Genomic DNA, 21,775 nt, shown 5'->3' with positions numbered 1-21,775 from the left:
ACACTACTAATAATGGAAAGATTTATTCCGAGTATGTCCGATTATGGTATCTTTGCCTTATCACGGACGAAGCATTTGAAACGTCCCCTTTGAACAATTATACACGACTGTGCTTATACTGACACACAATATTTTTAGCGCAACGCAATCTGACTTTCAAAAATCCCTACAAAAGAATGGCCCTGACTAACATTAAACTATACCTTTCACAAATCACTAAATCACTTACCTCACAATAATCTTCGTTTCTCCCACTACTGCCAGCTAAATAAAAGATTCAAACTATGGAAGGCACTAACTACTGATAGGGATAGTTAGCAAATGAAAGATATTAATAGAGAACAAACAATGTAATTACCTTGATATCATCATATAAAAATATAGCAGTTCATGACAAATTACAAATCTCCGCCATCTCTCTCCCCACATCCACCACTGCTGGCGGCTCACCTCCAACTGCGCAACGCTACGCGCTGTTCACATCCAGCTGCCGCTGCCCAACACTACAATGGCAGACAACAATGCAAACTAGCCACAGACTGCACACAGCACAGCCAGTGATTTTCATATTGAGCGCTACGTAACGTTGCCAATAAGAAAACATAAACAACCTACTTACATAGCCCCCATGCTCCCCACAAAAAATTTTGCAAATTTTTTTTGGGCACTGGCCAATACATATTTGTTAAAATTTTTTCACAATTACAATAACAAAGAAATCAAAGGCACACACTTATTGATATTATGTTGGTCAAAAGCTCAAATTTTCTCACAGTCCATAAAGACAGTCCTGATCATTCATTACGGTAAAATAGTGTTTTTCTCAAAGTCCGAGCAGTAGAAGAAAATGCACACGGAAGTAGTGGATTTCCATGCAGTCTTGAAGAAGTAGTGTTGTCCTTCCAACGGAAAGACAGTGCTGACTCTCGACATGCTGACAGGTAATGGGCCACAACAGAGCAAACCCACTGCAGAGTCAGTCGAAGTTTTGATGAATATTGGTAGGTAGGTCATCACAGAGCAGACCCACTGTAGTCCTGGTAGAGATTACGGTATTGGTGGGCCACCAGAGGTGCAGACCCACTGCAGTCCTTGTAGAAATAATGGTATTGATGGATCATCAAAGATGTAGACCTACTGTAGTCCTTGAAGAGATGGCCAGCAGCCATCTGTTGTGACTGTGCTGGTGCACAATCACCACTGAAGAGTCTTGCGAATAATATAGCAAGTCCATAACCACCACTTGTGCACTCACAAAGTTTTTGGAATTGTCCTTAGAACCAGCAATGCTGTTATCCAGTCCCTTGCTGAATTATCAACACACGTACAAACACTAACAGTCCCTACTTCTCACATATTGTCCATATACTATGACCAACAGAAACGTGTGCAGTGAAATGTAACTTACAAGTTAATAATAAGATGAACTGGTGTCAATTACAATATTATAACATGAGAATACAATTACAAAGGTACAAAATACATCATTAAAGAACATAACAATACAGACAACATTTGTAGTAAAACAGGCGTTACAAAAGAATGGAAATAGACATATACGTCAGTGTTACAGGAATTATGACATGAGTACATACATAAAAGATCAGAATAACTTTCGAAACATCAACTTCACACATGAGCATTAAACAGAACGGAATTAATAATGTCTAACATCTTTACAAACTAAATAACATATTATTAATGCCAATTATATTCGAGGATAACAGTATTCCTCATCATAGTGAATGTAGCTTAATATTAAAAGAAGAAAAAATTCTATGAAACTACACAGAGACAGGAAGAAAACAAATACACAAGGGTACACAAACACATAGTGGGATAACAGCAATAGGAAAGGACAGGGTTCGTTTTCAGTGTAACATGTGGTACTGCAGTCCAACCCAAAACTTCATATATCTTTCCTCTTATTTCATCCTTTGTTTCCACCAAAAAAATTCTATCTAAGCATGCTTTCTGTATTTATATGTTCACACATTTCTTACCTCAACATTTATTTCCAAGAAAATCCTACCTAAACCTGTTTTCTCAATGCATTTCTTCCAATTCATCGCAACTCATTCTCTTAGAGGCTACCCCCTCTTAAGCTAACTTAAATCTACTGAGCTCAGATGCTAAACTAAGGGACGAGGCAATGCAGCATCACATAACAAATCAACACAAACAGCAATGCAAAAAATGCAAATTGGCAAAGCTAGCAGCATAAATGAGCAAAAGTCAAATTCAATAACACTATGCCTGGCAAACAGCAGCAACTTATACCTAAACATGACATAGCGCAAGCAGAAAAAATATTACACTAAAATGGCCATGTCTAATACCTATGTCACATTTTAACATTAGAGTGATGCATCACAATTTATTCTACAAAAGAAATTACCAAGTACTTGAAAAGAAAATTATGTGTTACTGTTACTAGTTCCTTCTTATTGTTCTTTCCTTTCCAAGTGCTCCTTTTTTTTAAAGAATGTGGATCATAAAATAATTATTTAATAGATCTGTTGACAGAAAGTGTTCACATTAGCAAAGGCATTTCATTTTATAAAAGCAATGCTGCAACACAGCTGGAAAACAGATGTCAAATGAAATAAGCAATTACGCAAACCAAAGCATAAAAATATCATTCAATAGTCATGTGGCATTTCGTAAGTTAGTAGAAACTCTCTCAACTCTCGTAGAAAGACGCTTGTCATAATCAGGTGTGCAGATGTAAAAATATTTCTCGTCATTTCATTAGGCATTTCAGTAAATATCAGAAAGTACGATATGTTTCCAAGTAATTAGCGTGTCGGATTTGCGATGCTTTCTCTAAAGGAATGACAATGGCCAGGATAATGGCCTCCTTTTTTTTTTTTTTTTTCCTGTGCTCTGAAAGGCACGCGCTAATGACTTTTTCTCCAGGCGTCTGACACAGCTGGGTGCCCGCGACGCATTACGTGCAGGTGGTCACTTAAGTTTCTTACGGAAATATTTACGACAGCAGTTTCCGCTACAGTGACAGTCGCATATAAAAATATTTCACAGGTCAAGAATTTGCGTTACAAATCTGTAGAAACAAAATCCTATGAATATAACAGTGTCCAAAAAATGTTCAGTGGCATTGTGATACATTCACACATGATTCACACATGTCATAACTCTTAAAGTACGATTCTTGGTTTCCAACATCCTTTTTCACAAGTCAAGAGTCCCTACCCACTATTCATTACTCCTTACCTTATTACACATATACGTATCCATCGACACTCGTCAATATTTCGTCATTATAAATATGAAGCATAATCAAATAACTCATATAGCCTCAGCCTATTAATCGTAAACATACCTCAGCAGCATAATACACATCGTCGTCGTAAAAATAACATCATAACACCTCAGTCAAATCTCAAAATCGTCGTAGCTTCCTCCAATAATTAAAAAAATTCTCTGCTCATGTCAAAAGTGTCATCTGCCTCAAACGTACTTTAAAAATCATAATCCCTTTACCAAATACATCATTCAAAGCTCTCATAGTATCACAATGGTTCCGAAAAAATATGAACAGTTTACAAAGTACAGACAAAATACAGTTTCATAAGTGTGAAGTTATCCAACTGTGTAATTACGTAAACATCTGTCACTGATATAGTAAAAATAAATGTTTGTCTCTCTCAGTTAAATGATCAGATAGCTGTGTAAATTGTGTGTTAGAGAAATATGGTACCGATGTGTAAAGTTGTATAAGCAAATACCATATTAGCTAGGGTTCCTTGTGCTTGCCAAACACATGGTACACAAAGTAGGCGTGTACCCCCCTGAGGATTAATGTAATTATACCCTCAGGTGTTACAGATTACAAGAATGGAATGAAATGTATTACGGAAAACCTTTGTATCATTGTATTTCAAATATCTTTGAAAATAAATGTTTTTAGTACAAAATTAATCATTCAAATACGTGTCCTGTAGCGCTAAATGTGCGTCTTGCTGTAAGCTAATCTCTGTCGAAGTGTCGTAGTTATCGTCCTCCAAAAGCTAAGTTCTGCAGAAGTCAATGTACTGACCTCATGATAAACAAAGTGAAATGCTTTGCGTATAGATATCATACTTATTACGCTTATTGCCGTGATGAAGAAAGTACTGTGCTGTAACGTATTGTTGTGCTACAGAAAAGGCTGTCTCCTTGTAGCTATACCATAAAAGTTACTACTAAAACATGTTTTACTTTCCAGAATAATACAGAAAAACTGTGCAGATATAAAAGAGAAACACCGCAAAATCAACATTGTAAATTGTCACTCATTAGTAGCGTCGTGATAAAATCGTGTAGCTGTCACATAAACTAACTTCTGTGTCATCTGGTATCTCTCAGAAAGCACTTTAAATTCAGAATGTATTTTCAAATAAACCAAAATGTTGCATTAAAATCTCATTAGCAGTACTGGTAAATGTTATTTTTCTCGGAGCCAGCCGGCGCACGTGTATGCCTGCGGTGCGAGTCATTGTCTGTCTCTTTGTTGCCGCGCGTCGTTACTGGGATTAGAAGGCCTAACTTCCACAAATTCGCCTTGCCGAGAGGGCCCAGCTCTGTTTAAAGCTCGCCAGTTCTGATGGAATTCAGGTCTGTCGTTTTGTCGGTAGTTTACACAGTTTCTTTCGTGTCGGTCATGTGGTGGAGAATTTCTCCCTGAATCGTAACTGCGCGCTGAACTGTTGCGTCTGAAATTATTCTGTCTCCCTTGATAATAATAGTTCTGATTACCATATTGTCTGTTTCTATGGTTATCTCTGTCATATTCATTACTACGGAAATGCGATCTTTCTCTGTAACAATTACTCTGCCAATGGTTGTCATATGGGTGGTGTCTGTTTTGGTCACGATTTGCGTTGTAAGAATAGCCTTTTCGTGTCCAGTTATTGTTTCTGTCATCACGGAATTGTGACGTATGTGACCTGAAGTGATTGTTTTCCTGTTTTCGCATCCGGCGACTGTCTGTGTCAATTTCTAATTCTTGTAAAAGTCCCTGAAATGCTTCAATGTCGTCTTTGCAACGTCCTGCCAAAATAATATGTCGTAAATGTTCAGGCAGTTTGATTAAGCAAATGCGGATGAGTTCTGAGGGGCTGTATGGGTTTGACAGATATTGATTCTTGTGCAACATGTCTTCAAAAAATTTCACAAGACTGGAAAATTCAGATTGTTCGAAGTGTTTCATCATTATGATGTTATGTTTTACACGGTCTTGTGTAGCTTGAGACCAATACGCTGAGAGGAAGGCATGACAAAAATCTCCTTCACTGTGACAATCGTGAATGACCGATCGCATTCTTACACCTGGTTCATTCTCTAAGTAGCCACACATAAATTCTAACCTGTGCTCCAATGACCAGTTGGGAGGGACACAATGAGAGAATTGATGGAGCCACACTTGTGGATGAATGTCGTTGGCAGAATTCTTAAACGTTTTGAATTTACGTGTAGTAATGAACAGCTTATAGTCAAAATCATCGTGTCGGCGAGTAGCATCTCGGTCATAGTTACGTCGTGTCGGCGGTTCCATCTCAAAATTCGGTGTACCTTGCCAATTTCTTTCATAATTACCGAAATGCCCTGTGTTATTATTTTGTGGCTTTTGCGTATTTCTAAGTTCCTCTTCCCGAGTTGGAGCGCGAGTGTCTTCTGAAATACGTAATTCTTGTATTACCTGTGTCAGCTGATCTTGTACTTCCCGGATTTCTCTTTGGTGTTGCGTATCAATTTGATTCAGATTTTGTTTCAGTTTCCTAATTTGTTCGCTCTGTTCTGTGTCATTAAAGACTACCGGTTTTGCGTCATTCAGATTATCATCTACCTTCGTAGATAAATTATTTAGCTGATCCGAAAGTTCAACTACTTTCTCTGATAATGAACACATTTCCTCAGTGTGTTTTTCTGAACCAAGTTTCAGAGTGTCCATTTGTGTTTAAATCGAATCTACTGTGTCCTTTAAGTTATCCTGAGTTTTTGCAAGTTGCGTAACCGAATCGGTAGATGCAACTGAGTCAAATTTAGCTTGCAAGGTCTCATGATTTTCATGAACAATAATTTGCAGTTCTTTTATGGCTGCTTCGTGATTCTGTAATGCATTTTCATGCCGCGAAAAAATAGGTTGAAAATGCTCACAAATTTGTGTTTTTACGTCATTACAGACTTTTTGACATTTAGATTCAATGTTATGTAACTCAGTAGTTAAATCTTCACGTGTTTGTTCAAGTGTGGTGTCTAACTTTTGAAGATTTTGTTCCATTGTGTCTAACTGTTGCTGTGTTTGTCTCTGATGTTGTTCCATTGTGTCTAACTTTTTAAGATTTTGTTCCACTGTGTCTAACTTTCGAAGATTTTGTTCCATTGTGTCTAACTTTTGAAGCTTTTGCTGTGTTTGTCCCATTTGCTGTATTAATTGTAATAACAATGCACTGGTGTCTGGAACATGTTCCTCAGTGCTTTTCGGCAGTGAATTTGCACCGGCAACATTCACATTTTGACAAGCAGAAAATGTGTCTTGACTTATTTGAGAAAACGGTGAGGAACCAAAACCTGAATCTACAGTATTTGCGAGATTGTTTCCTGTCATTTCGGATTCCTGAGGCGAGCTGTTGCCGACCGATCGTTCGATAATGCGTCCCTCTTCACTAATTGTTTCACTGTCCACGCCATTGTTTGCCGCCCGCTCCATTTCCCTATGCACAGTTACCAAATTACTACTTTGAATGTCTGTTAATTCATTACTCTGCGGCGCTAACACACTGCTTTCGTCTTCACTGTCATTTCTCAGTTTACTTTGGAGCCTAGTATTACGTTTTTCACACGCCATTATTGTCACAATATTTCACACGACAACACAGAAAAGCACAATTTGAAGAGCAAAAATAAGAGAACACATTAACATAACACTGAAAATAATATCTAGTTAATTGCAGCTGCTAAATACTTGGTGCAAATCTACATGCATGCCACAACTGTTTTACTGTACAACAATGAAAGACTGCAACTACAAAGGAGATTCTCTCTACAATTACGCGCTAGCAATAAACAAAGGCTACACTAATTACACAAACTACAAGAAAAAATCAGAAGATTCCAGTGAGGTATCCTAGGCTAAGGGTTGACATATGAAACGTCCCCTTTGAACAATTATACACGACTGTGCTTATACTGACACACAATATTTTTAGCGCAACGCAATCTGACTTTCAAAAATCCCTACAAAAGAATGGCCCTGACTAACATTAAACTATACCTTTCACAAATCACTAAATCACTTACCTCACAATAATCTTCGTTTCTCCCACTACTGCCAGCTAAATAAAAGATTCAAACTATGGAAGGCACTAACTACTGATAGGGATAGCTAGCAAATGAAAGATATTAATAGAGAACAAACAATGTAATTACCTTGATATCATCATATAAAAATATAGCAGTTCATGACAAATTACAAATCTCCGCCATCTCTCTCCCCACATCCACCACTGCTGGCGGCTCGCCTCCAACTGCGCAACGCTACGCGCTGTTCACATCCAGCTGCCGCTGCCCAACACTACAATGGCAGACAACAATGCAAACTAGCCACAGACTGCACACAGCACAGCCAGTGATTTTCATATTGAGCGCTACGTAACATTGCCAATAAGAAAACATAAACAGCCTACTTACACATTCCGTTTCCAACACTTTTGGTCATGTATATTCATGATTACAGGTGAACTAAAATGTTGCTTTCCTGAGGCGGTTGGCCATGTTCTTGGTCAAAAGCACCCGAAGTCTAATTCCGCAAAGCAAATAATGCAGGCTTGCGCGTCGTAGGTGGAAACACAGCATCCGCCTGCACTGCTGGGCTTCTAAAACCAGAATGCCAGAGCAGGACTCACGATCCGTCCTCACTGCCATACTTCCGCCAGTACTTCGCCTGCTACCTTCCAAACTCCATAGAAATTTGGAAGATAGGAATTGTAGGAGACGATGTACTGGCGGGAATACGGCTCGGAGAACAGGCTGTGAGTCACGCTTGGGTAGCTCTGTCGGTAGAATACATGCCCGCACAGGTCCCGAGTTCGAGACTCGATCCGGCACGCAGTTTTAATCTTCCACGAAGTTTCTCCTCAAGTTTTAACTGATCTTATTCAACACTGGACTAAATGCTTTATTTCTATAGTTTGCATAGATATGCCATATTTTTAGATTAAACCTAATCTGAAACATTTAGTATGCTAAAACAAAATTTAAATTGTAAAAGGAACTACGTAAGTATGAAATTAAACATCTTACAGTTAATTTGTGGAGTTTCGCCAGGGATGGTGACAGGGGTCAAATACAGGGAGTGAAAGGCTATTTACAATTTGTAGAGAAACCAGATGGTAGTTATAAGAGTCGAGGGGCATGAAAGGGAAGCAGTGGTTGGGAAGGGAGTGAGTCAGAATTGTAGCCTATTCCCGATGTTATTCAATCTGTATATTGAGCAAGCAGTGAAGGAAACAAAAGAAAAACTCGGAATAGGAATTAAAATCCATGGAGAAGAAATAAAAACTTTGAGGTTCATCGACGATATTGTAATTCTGTCAGAGACAGAAAAGGACCTGGAAGAGCAATTGAACGAATTGGACTCTGTCATGAAAGAAGGATATAAGATGAACATCAACGAAATAACGAGGATAACGGAATGTAGTCGTATTAAATCAGGTGATACTGAGAGAATTAGATTAGGAAATGAGACACTTAAAGTAGTAGATGAGTTTTGCTCTTTGAGAAGAGAAATAACTGATGATGGTCGAAGTAAATGGTTCAAATGGCTCTGAGCACTATGGGACTTAACTGCTGTGGTCATCAGTCCCCTAGAACTTAGAACTACTTAAACCTAACTAACCTAAGGACATCACACACATCCATGCCCGAGGCAGGATTCGAACCTGCGACCGTAGCGGTCACGCGGCTCCAGACTGTAGCGCCTAGAACCGCACGGCCACTCCGGCCGGCGATGGTCGAAGAAGAGAGGATATAAAATGTAGACTGGCAATGACAAGGAAAGCGTTTCTGAAAAAAAGAAATTTATTAACATCGAGTAAAGATTTAAGTGTGAGGAGGCCCTTTCTGAAATTATTTGTATGCACTGAAGTTATGTATGGAAGTGAAATATGGACGATAAATAGTTCAAACATGAAAGGAATAGAAGCTTTCGAAATGTGGCGCTACAGAAGACTGCTAAAGATTAGATGTGTAGATCATGTAACTAATGAGGAGGTACTGAATAGAACTGGGGAGAAGAGAAATTTGTGGTACAACTTGACTAGAAGAAGGGATCGGTTGGTAAGACACGTTCTGAGGCATCAGGGTATCACCAATTTAGTATTGGTGGGAAGCGTGAAGTTTAAAAATCGTAGAGGGAGACCAAGGGATTAATACACTAAGCAGATTCAGAAGGATGTAGGTTGCAGTAGTTACTCAGATATGAAGAACCTTGCACAGGTTAGGGCAGCATAGAGAGCTGCATCACACCAATCTCGACTGAAGACCATAACAACAACACCGGGAAAGCATAAAGCCAATGCCTAATAACGGCACGGTTGCGGATAAAATGCATTTTATTAATTACAGGCGTCCGTACGTTCGTAGAGTTAAGAGTGCACGACATTGCACTCAAGATATTCCACTCCCCGCCGCTGCTGTGCTGGTCTAAGAGCCTTATTTCGTCCTCAGCTGCTATCGCTGGTGAAGTCCCCACAAATTTTACTCGACTTGGGTTATCATTTTTCCTGTAGTTTTCACGTAAAATGGAGCAATGCGTAAACTTGGGTAGATGTGGTGTCGTTTAAAACTTAGTCATCCAGAAGCCATACTATCTTAGCTTTGAGTTATAAACACATCGTTTTGCAACAACGTCCATGTTTTTAAGAATTCAGCCCTATCATTAATAACAGAATTATCTTTCGCGCCTCAAATTCCTGGGTTGCCTCCTAGTAACTACAAAGAACGTGTGCAATCAGCTGTAATAGAGATGCGAGTTACGCACTGAATAATGCAGGCAAGCACGATCTTGATACCCAAGAGTGTACCCAATATTTTACTTCGCTATGGCACAAAATGGCTACAGACGATGTGTCGACATTTAGGTATAATAAAGGTAGATGGCGCTACGGACTTGCACGTTACATTGCTTTGAAGCCGCCATATTATATTCTCCAAGACCTTAGTAGGCTCGATTGCTTCTTGTTCTTAATTTCTTTCATGGCCACGCTACAATTGTTTTAAATAGTAAATGTTGCAGTGCTTTCGCCAGTAAAGTAGTGTCAGGATGGCATTTTCTGATGTTTGCATTGTCTCAAATGCCTATGCGATCAGTAATACGACGCATTTAGACTCGTTAATGGAACTTTGTTTTGTTATACGTTTCGTTGGTTGGTTGGTTGATTGATTCGGGGAAGGGAACCAAAACAGCGAGGTCATCGGTCCCATCGGTTAGGGAAGAATGGGGAAGGAAGTCGATCGCGCGGTTTCAAAGAAACCATCCCGACATTTACCTGAAGCGATTTACGGAAATCACGGAAATGCATCATGATAGGATGCAGGTGAGAATCGTCGTTCTCCCGAATGCGAGACTAGTGCGCTAAACACCGAGCCACCTTGCTCAGTATATAAGTTTCGAATAAACAAGAAGAGACATATGTAATGTGAGAAAGCTGCTTTCATAATCGAGCATTTTCCTTAATACGGAATAAAGAAACTGGTGTTCGGTCTGTGTCCTCTTCCGGAAAATACTGAGAACATATTTTTCTATGTTTGGTCGGTTTTAGATCTTTCCTTCTCAAACTGTTCACCCAGAGATCATTTAGAATTGGACTGTCGTACATCTAAACTAGAAAGACAGAAATAAAACCCCTATAGTAAAAGTAGTCAGCGCATCCAAAATTCTTGTGTATAAAAGAAAATATCGCTTGAACTGGTCAAGTTACGAATTAAATGTGATTCCTTTACGTTTTAGACCCTAATCAGAACGATTAGTACACCCGTAAATGTCGCAAGCTGATATTTTTGATCAAAACACTTCCACCAGAAGCTAATTTTTGGGGCAACAGACAAGCGAGATGTCGGTTTCAAGTGTGCGATGCAATGACATCTCTTCTTATCATACTTCCATGGTGTCGGCGTTTGTGCCAATATCATCTTTGCTCGGAGAGACTGCACTGCATTATTTGTATCTGTCGAATTTTGTCACCTCTTCGACAAACAAACTGTTTTGCTGACGCAGGTGATGGCGAATATTTCCGAAAACTCGCAGTCTGCTACAGTTTTAACACAACTACTACACCGAGAAAATTTAAGCCTGTAAAATTGTCGCGGAAGACATCAGGGCTACATTCCCTTGTTGCAACGAGACAGATATACATTTAACGTTCCCCGCCAAGTACATTCCTTGGTTACTCATTAACGGAAGGGATCACAGGTAAAAATTGGAAAACCTGACTTAAGTAAGGCTCGATCTGATTACGTTATGTGGTGTTTCTTTCGAATGAATCACATACTGCTAACAAATAGTTTCACATGTGCCGATAGAAAGCCCAGTGCACTATATAAACTGTTTTGTCTTATCATATTTATGTTCTTGTCTTCGAATTTAACGAAACATATGAAATATAACAACCAAAAATACGCTCTTGTGAGTTACTTCTTCCATCTGTCGACCCCTTCAATTATCTTCATACTTCAACACTCGCAATACTCAGGGGGGCGGTGGTACTTTATGCCCACCTTTTGAAATTATCGTAATCTAATCATGTACTTCACATTTTAAAATTTTGAAAAAGTATTTATTGTTTTTAATAATTCACTTTTTTCAGTAAAAAGTAACTCAAAAATCTAAGTCATAGTACTGAATGAAACTTTTCACAACAAATGTCGTATTTATATTTTTAGGCTGAGGGCTCTTATTATGCGTCTATATATCTGAAAAGAGTATGATGCGAGTAAAATTCAACGACAATCAACGATGTTTGCATATTTTAATTTTTTGTGGTTGTCGAAAATGTACTTCTCCCCTACACAATACGAAAAATATGTTGATATTGTTCAGACTGCTAAAGAAATATTTTCAGGTTCTGGACCTTCCTTATACATCAGTACCTTTATCAAAAGTATTTTGGTAATAAAAGTGAATTATATTAGAGAAATTAGTTTTTTTCTATTTTTGTGATGGTCACAAATAACCCCACTTGTTAGTACACGTCATGGAAAACATATTTCGTTTATACACTCAAAGTACTTCTTTTTATATCATTAATGTGATTTTGGGTTTTGCCGCTTTTTAGTTAATATAATGAAACTGTACAACGCTTGTCCAACGAGATACGAAATGTAGCTAGAAAATGTTCCCAGAATATGTTTATATCGATTCAACAATAATGTTAGTTTAGCACTGAATTTTAAAAGTTGAAAATAACAATAGTCATAACAGCAGAGACAATTTGCTGAACATTAACAAAAATAACTAGCCGAAAATATCCTTGATTAATATTCACTGAAATGTAGAAATTAGAAATAAACATTGAAAAAGTTCTTCCACAGCTTCGATGTCTTCTGTAATACTTTGTTAGCTTACGGAATTTTACACCTCACCACATTATTGTACCTAGTGTGGAACAACTTGATATGATAAATTTGTTAGCGCGCTATTTTATAATAGTAAATGTATTTGACACGTAACATCTCAAACTCCATAGAAATTTTAATTTTGATATTTAGATCCGAAGGCGGACTTTTGAGACAGTCTAAACCGGTACTGAGTAAACGAAATTGTGATAGCATAAACAGTACTCGGCTCAGTTACCGTGTCAAATCCGGATAGATTCGAAGCTTTCGATGATAGCCTCTGTCATCGTCATCAGGAACTAAAACTGACTGTCTTGAACTGGCAAGGTTCCTTCTTTTACACCCACAAGACGGCATCCGATTGGCTGGATTGAGTCACGATGGCGTGTACACAGGTGGCGCGCTCTGCGTCCATAGATGTTGCTTGAGCTCTGTATCTAGCGTTGTTTGTAGCGCCGCCCATCGCAGCAGACGGTGAATTGCGAGAAGTAATCCTGTGTGCCTTTGCCAAGTGCATAGCCGGTGTGTCTATTTAGAAGATGCCAGTTCGCGACAGTCAGTTTTAGTACCTGATGACGACGGCCCGACCGGTTGGCCGTGCGGTCTAACGCAAGGCTTTCCGGGCGGGAAGAAGCGCCTGGTCCCCGGCACGAATCCGACCGGCGAATTTGAGTCGAGGTCCGGTGAACCGGCCGGTCTGTGGATAGTTTTTAGGCGGTTTTCCATCTGCCTCGGCGAATGCGGGCTGGTTCCCCTTATTCCGCCTCAGTTACACTGTAGGTGACTGCTGCGCAAACAAGTTCTCCACGTACGTGTACGCCACCATTACTCTACCACGCAAACATAGGGGTTACATTCGTCTGGTGTGAGACGTTCCCTGGGGGGTCCACAGGGGGCCGAGCCGCACAATAAACCTGGGTTCGGTGTGGGGCGGCGGAGGGGTGAAGTGGACTGTGGTAGTCGTCGTGGGGGTTGTCGACCAGTGCGGCTGCGGCGGTGACGTAGCCTCTCCGTCGTTTGTAGGTCCCCAGTTACAATACAATACAATACCTGATGATGACGATGGAGGCTGTCATCGAAAGCTTGCAATTTTATCCGAATTTGGCAACATCGTCGCGTAAAACTTCTTAAAAATAATTAGGATTGTTTTGTAAAATTGGAAAATAAAAATAGGAAAACATTTTAACTGGTTGCAGGTAGTCAACAGCAGGTTACAGTGAATTCCACAAGAAAGCGCACGTCATAATTTTAAATGTAATGTCAGCAGGGACATCGCTGATAGTGGTATCGAATCTGTAATGAAATCTCTTTGGCCCAGTGTATAGAGAAACAGTGCGGGAGTTTATTTTGTTTTGTCGTTTGTAGTTTAAAATGAATGCAAAATATCTGAAGCGTTACGAGGCAATGTTCCTTGTAAATCATCCAAAATGACGAAAGCTTTCGTGTGAAGCTGGTGCTAAAATTCTTAGAAAGTCAAAGACATCCGTTACGAAGAGGGTCAGACGATGTGTAGAGGTTGGAGACGTTGATGATTTACCGGAGACAGGACTAAAGTGCGCGACGTGGCTTATTTGCACTTATTTACAGCCAATTTAAATGTTGAAAAAATGTGCAATATTTATCAAAAATGCCTTCTGAGGTCGGTTAAGAAGCTATTTGGTTCGAACGAGGCAAACTGGGTACTTCAACGGGTTAACGATCCGAAACATCGCAGCCGTCTCTGTAGAGTGTGGAAACAAGAGAATGGGGTGTCTACGATAAATTGGCCTGCAATGTCTCCAGATGCAAAGCCGACTGCAGATGTTTGGCCGTATATTAAGATGAAGCTTAAAGGAAAGTAAATATATACTTTGAATTAACTGTCATATAATATCAGGACGATGTGGAGATTGTCGCCGGGAAAATATGCAGAAAATCTCGTGAAAAGCATGCCAAAAAGGTGCCAAGCTACACTGAAGAGCCAAAAATACTGGTACACCTGCCTAATGTCGTGCAGAGCCCCAGCGAGCACACTGAAGTGCCGCACCACGACGTGGCATGCACACGGCTAATACCTGAAGTAGTGCTGGAGGGATTTGACACCATGAATCCTGCAGGGCTGTCCATAAATCCGTAAGAGTACGAGGGGTAGGAGACCACTTCTGAACAGCACGTTACAAGGCATCCCATATATCCTCGATAATGTTCATGTCGGGGGAGTTTGGTGGCCAGTGGAAATGTTTAAACTCAGAAGAGTTTTCCTGGAGCCACTTTGTAGTAATTCCCGACGTATAGGGTGTCGCATTGTCCTGCTGGAATTGCCCAAGTCCATCGGAATGCACAATGGGCATGAATGGATGCAGGTGATCAAACAGGATGCTTACGCGCGTGTCACCTGTCAGAGACGTATCCAGACGTGTCAGGGGTCCTATATCACTCCAATTCCTTATGCCCCATACCATTACAGAGCCTCCACCAGCTTGAACAGTCCCCTGCTGACATGCAAGGTTCGTGGATTCATGAAGTTGTCACCATATCCGCATACCCGTACATGTCATTGCGCTCGGTACAGTTTGAAACGAGACTCATCCAATCAGGCAACATGTTTACAGTCATCAACAGTCCAATGTCGGTGTTGACGGGACCAGGCGAGGCTTGAAGCTTTGTGTCGTGCAGTCATCAAGGGTACACGAGTGGGAATTCGGCACCGAAAGGCCATGTCGATGATGTTTCATTGAATGGATCGCACGCTGACCCTTGTTGACGGCACAGCATTGAAATCTGCAGCAATTTGTGGAGATGTTGCTCTTCTGTCCCGTTCTTACAGGATCTTTTTTACGGCTGCAGCAATGTTGGAGATCAATGTTTTACCTGGTTCTTGATACTCATCATACACTCGTGAAATGGACATGCGGGAAAATCCCAACTTCATCGCTTCCTCGGAGATGCTGTATCCCATCGCTCCTGCCGACTATAACACCATGTTCAAACTCACTTAAATCTTGATAACCTGCAATTGTAGCAGCAGTAACCGATCTGCCAACTTCGAGAGACACTTGTTGTCTTATATAGGCGCTGCCGAGTGCAGCGCCATATGCAGCCTGTTTACATATCTCTGTATTTCAGCATTAGAAAACTGCAGCCAAATGCAGGAAGATCTGAAGCAGATAGGCACTTGGTGCAGGGAGTGGCAACTGACCCTTAACATAGACAAATGTAATCTATTGCGAATACATAGAAAGAAGGATCCTTTATTGTATGGTTATATGATATGAACAAACATTGGTAGCAGTTACTTCTGTAAAATATCTAGGAGTATGCGTACGGAACGATTTGAATTGTAATGATCATAAAATTAAAAGTTGGTAAGGCGAGTGCCAGGTTGAGATTCATTGGGAAAGTGCTTCGAAAATGTAGTCCATAAACAAAGGAGGTAGCTTACAAAACACTCGTTCGACCTATACTTGGGTATTGCTCATCAGTGTGGGGTCCGTACCAGGTCGGGTTTACAGAGGAGATAGTAAAGATCCAAAGAAGAGTGGCGCGTTTCGTCACAGGGTTATTTGGTAAGCGTGATAGCGTTACGGAGATATTTAGTAAACTCAAGTGGCAGACTCTGCAAGAGAGGCGCTCTGCATCGCAGCGTAGCTTGCTGTCCAGGTTTCGAGAGGGTGCGTTTCTGGATGAGGTATCGAATATATTGCTTCCCTATACTTATACCTCCCGAGGAGATGACGAATGTAAAACCAGAGAGATTCGAGCGCGTACGGAGGCTTTCCGGCAGTCGTTCTTCACGCGAACCATACGTAACTAGAACAGGAAAGGGAGGTAATGACAGTGACACGTAAAGTGCCCTCCGCCACACACCGTTGGGTGGCTTGCGGAGTATAAATGTAGATGTATTTGAATACGCATGCCTATACCAATTTCTCTGGCGCTTCAGTGTATAATTAATAATGGCGGCGTCTGGATTAACTATTAGGTAATTGTGCAATTAGTAAGAACATGTGTTTTCACGTAAACAACCATTTATAATAGTGCGTTTTATTTCTTACAGATAACGGCGTACATTTTTTTGTCGAACTGACTGTACGTCTTGTAGAGAGCGGTGTGACGACAATGGCAGAGTTACTACATTGTCACAGCAATCTCATGCTGAATAGATGGCCTCAAGTGTTACAGAGTTGAAACGAATCGTGAGAAGAAAGTAAAGGATGGCGTAATGAGGATGGAAAATGTCGAGAGCGTGGAGGTCATGATTTATAAAGAGGGGCGTTACGACCTCCGATGATTTCTCCAATTGACGCCGAAGGCTTCTGGCTGCGGCAGTTGGTTCCCTTAAATGACTCAGACACTGGCGGCGGCACGTGACCGTGAATATTTCAGGACGGGCGCCGAGTAAGCGGAAGATCGATGCCAGAGGGTCGAGGAACTGCTGGAACTGCCCGGCCATTCGTTACCTCGCCGACGCCGTCACCTGCTGTGTGTGTGTGTGTGTGTGTGTGTGTGTGTGTGTGTGTGCGTGGACTCGGCCTCGTTACGGCGCAGGGTTCCCGCAGGGCGGTGGTTGGGCCTTGCGTCCCGTAACCTGGAGCGCCGACGCTCCCGCCAAAGGGCGAGGAATTTAATCAGCGCCAGAACACAGTGGAGGCGTGGGGCGCGCCAGCCAGACTTCTGCTGCCTTCAACCGCGAGGTCACCACGTCACGAGCTCTGAATGCTCCCTCCTTCCGACCTTTTCATACGCACAAAGCGGTGTCTTCGTATGATTCAGCTAGCTGCAGAGACCCAGACATCTACAATTATGAGGAAAGGAGAGAGAACGTGGTCGGTAACAGTTAGGTAAACATTAAGTATATGCTAAAACTAGTGCAGTACTTGCAGGGGGACCTTAACGGACTGCTCTAGTCTTTACGATTTTGTTTATACTTATAAAACTCGAAGATCAATGGTCGCACATAACTTTTCTAAAGAAGAGACATGTAATTATGAAATTATTGTTTCATTGTTTCGATTCTCGCTACCTGTAATTCATTGTTTCTTTTTTTCTTTTTTTGAAGCTCCGATGTTAAGACCCCTTTTTTGTCAGAAATGGGTAAAGCTATCAAGTTGAAATTTGTGTCACGTACAAAGGCGCAAGGTTTCTTGGAGGTGTAAAAAATTTAAGCTCCTAAGTCAGTCAGTTCAATTAAAAGATACGGCCATTTTTTGATACTCGCAAACTCGCTCATCAAAATCTGTTAGGGTACTTCCCCTTCGTCTAGAATCATGAAATTTGACGACAAGGAAGTTTTTGCAGGAGAATTAAATAAAAATGGGAAAAGTATTAATTCGTTATCATATCACAAAAACTGAATTTTCTCATTTTCAGATAGCTGAATGGCAATCTGTTTAATTGTCAAAAACCATTCAATAGCCAAGATGGTATCTTTTTTTTTAATGTGAGACAACCTATTTCTAGCATCTTCAGGTCTTAAAATCTTTTTGTCGTAAAATACGTTCATTTTTCGCTGGCCTCACGCACAAGATGTCAAGTGGATAAAAATAGCATATTATGGAAGGTCTCTCATCGCTAAAATATTTTAAAAAAACATAGAGCGCATTGTGCTACAGGCTGTTGCGACTGGTCCCGGCGTAGGTTAGAGTCCTCCCTCGGGCATGGGTGTGTGTGTTTGTCCTTAGGATAATTTAGCTTAAGTAATGTGTAAGCTTAGGGACTGATGACCTTAGCAGTTAAGTCCCATTACATTTCACACAAACTTGAACACACACACAGGCTGTTGCCGTATACATATTGCACACAGTTGCTTGTTGCATCTTAGAAACACGATACACAAAAGTACAACTATTTACATATGCTGGACATATTCTAAACAGTGGTTTTAAGATCTGAAAATGACAGTATACTCTGTTGAAACCGACTGTCTTAAAAAAAAAAAAACGCGTTCTTCGCTGTTGAATAGTTTTTAACAACATCAACAAAAAATATTTTTGACATTTGTTGTCTGTCTTTCCACCTGTTCGCCTGTTACTACCCCTTCTTCTCAGGAATGGATGGAGGTCTCAAGTTGAAATTTAGGTCAGGTACTGAGGTCTTCGATCCCTTTGTGGTGTAGAACATTAACGTTTCTAAATGAATACACTCAGAATATACGGCCATTTATGTCTCTCTTTTTTTAATATTTCCAAACTGACTCATCAAAAGCTATAGTGTACTTCCCGTCCACTACAATGATAAAATTTGGAAAGAAGCAAGATTTCACCATACAAGTGAAGGAAAAAATTCCGATGTTGGTAAATTCTTATTACATCACATAATTTTTTTTGTCATTTGTTGTCGATGCGTCTGTCCGTCCGACTGTTAAGACCCCTTTTTCCTGAGGAACAGGTGAACGTGTCAAGTTGAAATTTATGTCAAATAATATGGTCTACCGTCACATGCCGGTATAAATAACTTAAGCTTCTACGTCAATACAGTTAAAAGATACGGCCATATACTAGCAAACTCACCCATCGAAACGTATAGATGAACTACGTCTGTACGTGTCTAGCCTCGTAGGCTAGCGCTAAAATGCGTGATTGGAAACTGATACCTCGTGGGATCGAAGCTCTGTCGGGTACGTTGCTTTTCAGTTTTTATTTTGATCTAGCATTCACCACTCAGTAGCGTGAGGAGTCGCCAGAAAAAGCACATAGTACAGATTCCACATTAAACTGTAGTTCACCTTTGCCCAGTTGAATAACTGGGGTTATTTATTAACTCGTATGGCTAAGGCGCCCCGTCGGGCAGGCCGTTCGCCGGGTGCCGATCTTTGAATTTGACGCCACTTCGGCGACCTGCAGTCGATGACAATGATGATGAGGACAGCACAACACCCAGTCCCTGAGCATAGAAAATTCCCCGACCCAGCCGGGAATCGAACCCGGGCCCAGAGGATTGACAAGTCACGATGACCATTCAGCTACCGGGGCACAAGACAATATAGCAGCTCTGTGTCCCGTGCTCGACTCCGCAGTGCAGCCGCTCGCAAAGGTACACCGCAACTAAGCTAGCTATATGACAATACGCTTACATCCTGTAACAGGCCACAAATGCTTTATACTTAGCAGTACTCGAAATTCTTCTGATCTTCAGAACCATGTTTCACTTCTGGACAATGACGTCCAAATGCCATAAATATGAACAAACCGAAGGCATCCCTTGCTGGGCGTCAGCAAAGGACTGAGAAGTCGAAGGAGTAGATATGACAGTAGGTTTAAAGATCACATCTAAGCATTTAAACTCGCCATCGTGATGGACGCCGGGAACGCTGTTGTGTGATAAGCTAAAAAAATTAATCTCTGACTGCAACAGTCGTATCCAATTTCTTTGTTGCATTATCGATTTCGCGGCTACCAGTTCAGTTTTCAGATACACCTGTGAAAAGTACCCATCTCCCAGCTTGGTACATGCAGTGGTGTGTAAAACTTAAGGACTAAAGAAACTGTCACATGATGTGTCGCTGCCAAGTAACATAGCTCGATGAAACTTGAACCATACACAGAAGGAACTGCTACAGTATTCTACAGAAGGTAACTGAAAGAAACTCACCACAAAATGAACAGAAATGACACTTTTATTCAAAGACATCAATTAAGGTAAAGTCACCGCTATTCATGATCGCCGCTGGTTTCACAGACGATGGGACATGGTTCTGAATAGTGGGTGCGATCATCACGGACAGCACTGCATGGGGTGAGTACAAGGATCTGCCATGCTGGCCACAATATTTGAAGCATTTTTTTGTGATATGTCGTTCCAGTCCTCCATCAGTGCGGTCGACAGCTGCTGTATGGTCGTTGGTGCACCTGGACGTGCTGTAATACGTCTTCCCAGCGCATCCCCCAAGTACTCGATGGATATAAGTCGGGGAAAAAGGCAGGCCCATCCATTCGCCGAATATCGTCTCTTTCCAAAAGCACCATCACCTGCGCTATTCGAGTCGGTCGCGCACTATCGTCCTTAGAAATGAAGTCAGGGCCGAATGCACTACTAAACAGGCGCATACGGAGAAGGAATACAGTATCACAATTGCACTGACAGGTGAGTGTACCGTGTTCAAAGATTTACATGTCAGTACTCCCATGCAACATTATGTCAGCTCGCAGCATAACACCTGCACCTCCAAGCCGATCATATTCGACCTTGTTACTGGGTGCATTATGTACCCTCATACGGTGACAGGTGAGAACCGTAGTGTTCCTAGAAACACTGTAGGACCTAACGCGGTTGTGCGTAGTGTGGATTCAAGGAACGCTTGGTACTTTCCTGAGGTTTGTGGCACCACATTCTACAGACAAGTCCTAAATACAGGGTGTTTCCGTAAGAATGAGAAAAAATGTAACAGGACATAGAGAATTCTCCATTGAACAATTTGTGATAGGAGGACAATTTGGGGTCGGAGAAGCCAGCTTAAGAAGAAATGGAAGTAAACTTGTCTACCGCTTGTGTCGCATTACTGTTTCCCACCTTATTTATAACCAACATGCGTACAAGTTTACACGTACTGTGCTGTTTATTTACAAATACATTTTTTATTTCATGCAAGGAAACAAGGGGAACGTGCCTGATTACTAGGAAGTCTACCTGAAGGTCTGAATGGACACCTGTACTTGAGGTTCAGACAAAGACCTCTACCTGAGTTGTTGGAGAACGTACCCTTGCTGTTCGTGGGCACCGTCTCACTTCAGTGTGGATGTCCGCAACCATATCTGTGCTGTATTTCCGGGTCGCTGTATTGGAGGGGGAGATCCTATTCCATGGCCTGCGAGGTCACCTGACCTGAATCCCCTTGATTATTTCCTATGGGGATATCTAAAGTCACTTGTGTTTGAGATCCCAGTGGATACGGAGATGGAATTAGTTTTCCAGAACTGTAGCTGCCTCTGATGTGATTCGAAATACACCAGGGATGTTACCAGAATGAAGTTTCCACTCTACAGCGGAGTGCGCGCTCGTATGAAACTTCCTGGCAGATTAAACCTGTGTGCTGGACTGAGACTCGAACTCTGGACCTTTACCTTTCACGGGAAAGTGCTCTGGCAACTGAGCTATCCAAGCACGACTCGCGACGCATCCTCCGACAGAGGTACTGACGGAATTAGAACTGTGAAAACGGGTCGCGAGTCGTGGTTGGGTAGCT

General features: G+C 41.3%; 1 protein-coding gene across 1 annotated transcript in view; it reads right to left on the bottom strand.

Moving 5' to 3' along the window:
• LOC126456513 (probable G-protein coupled receptor 179) overlaps nucleotides 1-21,775 on the bottom strand; it is a 1,523,402-nt gene that overhangs the window by 1,345,287 nt on the left and 156,340 nt on the right. The gene's annotated exons all lie outside the window — the stretch shown is intronic.

The sequence above is a fragment of the Schistocerca serialis genome, chromosome 2 (assembly GCF_023864345.2).
Source record: "Schistocerca serialis cubense isolate TAMUIC-IGC-003099 chromosome 2, iqSchSeri2.2, whole genome shotgun sequence".
Lineage (NCBI taxonomy): Eukaryota > Metazoa > Arthropoda > Insecta > Orthoptera > Acrididae > Schistocerca > Schistocerca serialis.
Note: the sequence above shows the minus strand (reverse complement) of the source record. Positions and strands in the feature narration are given on the sequence as shown.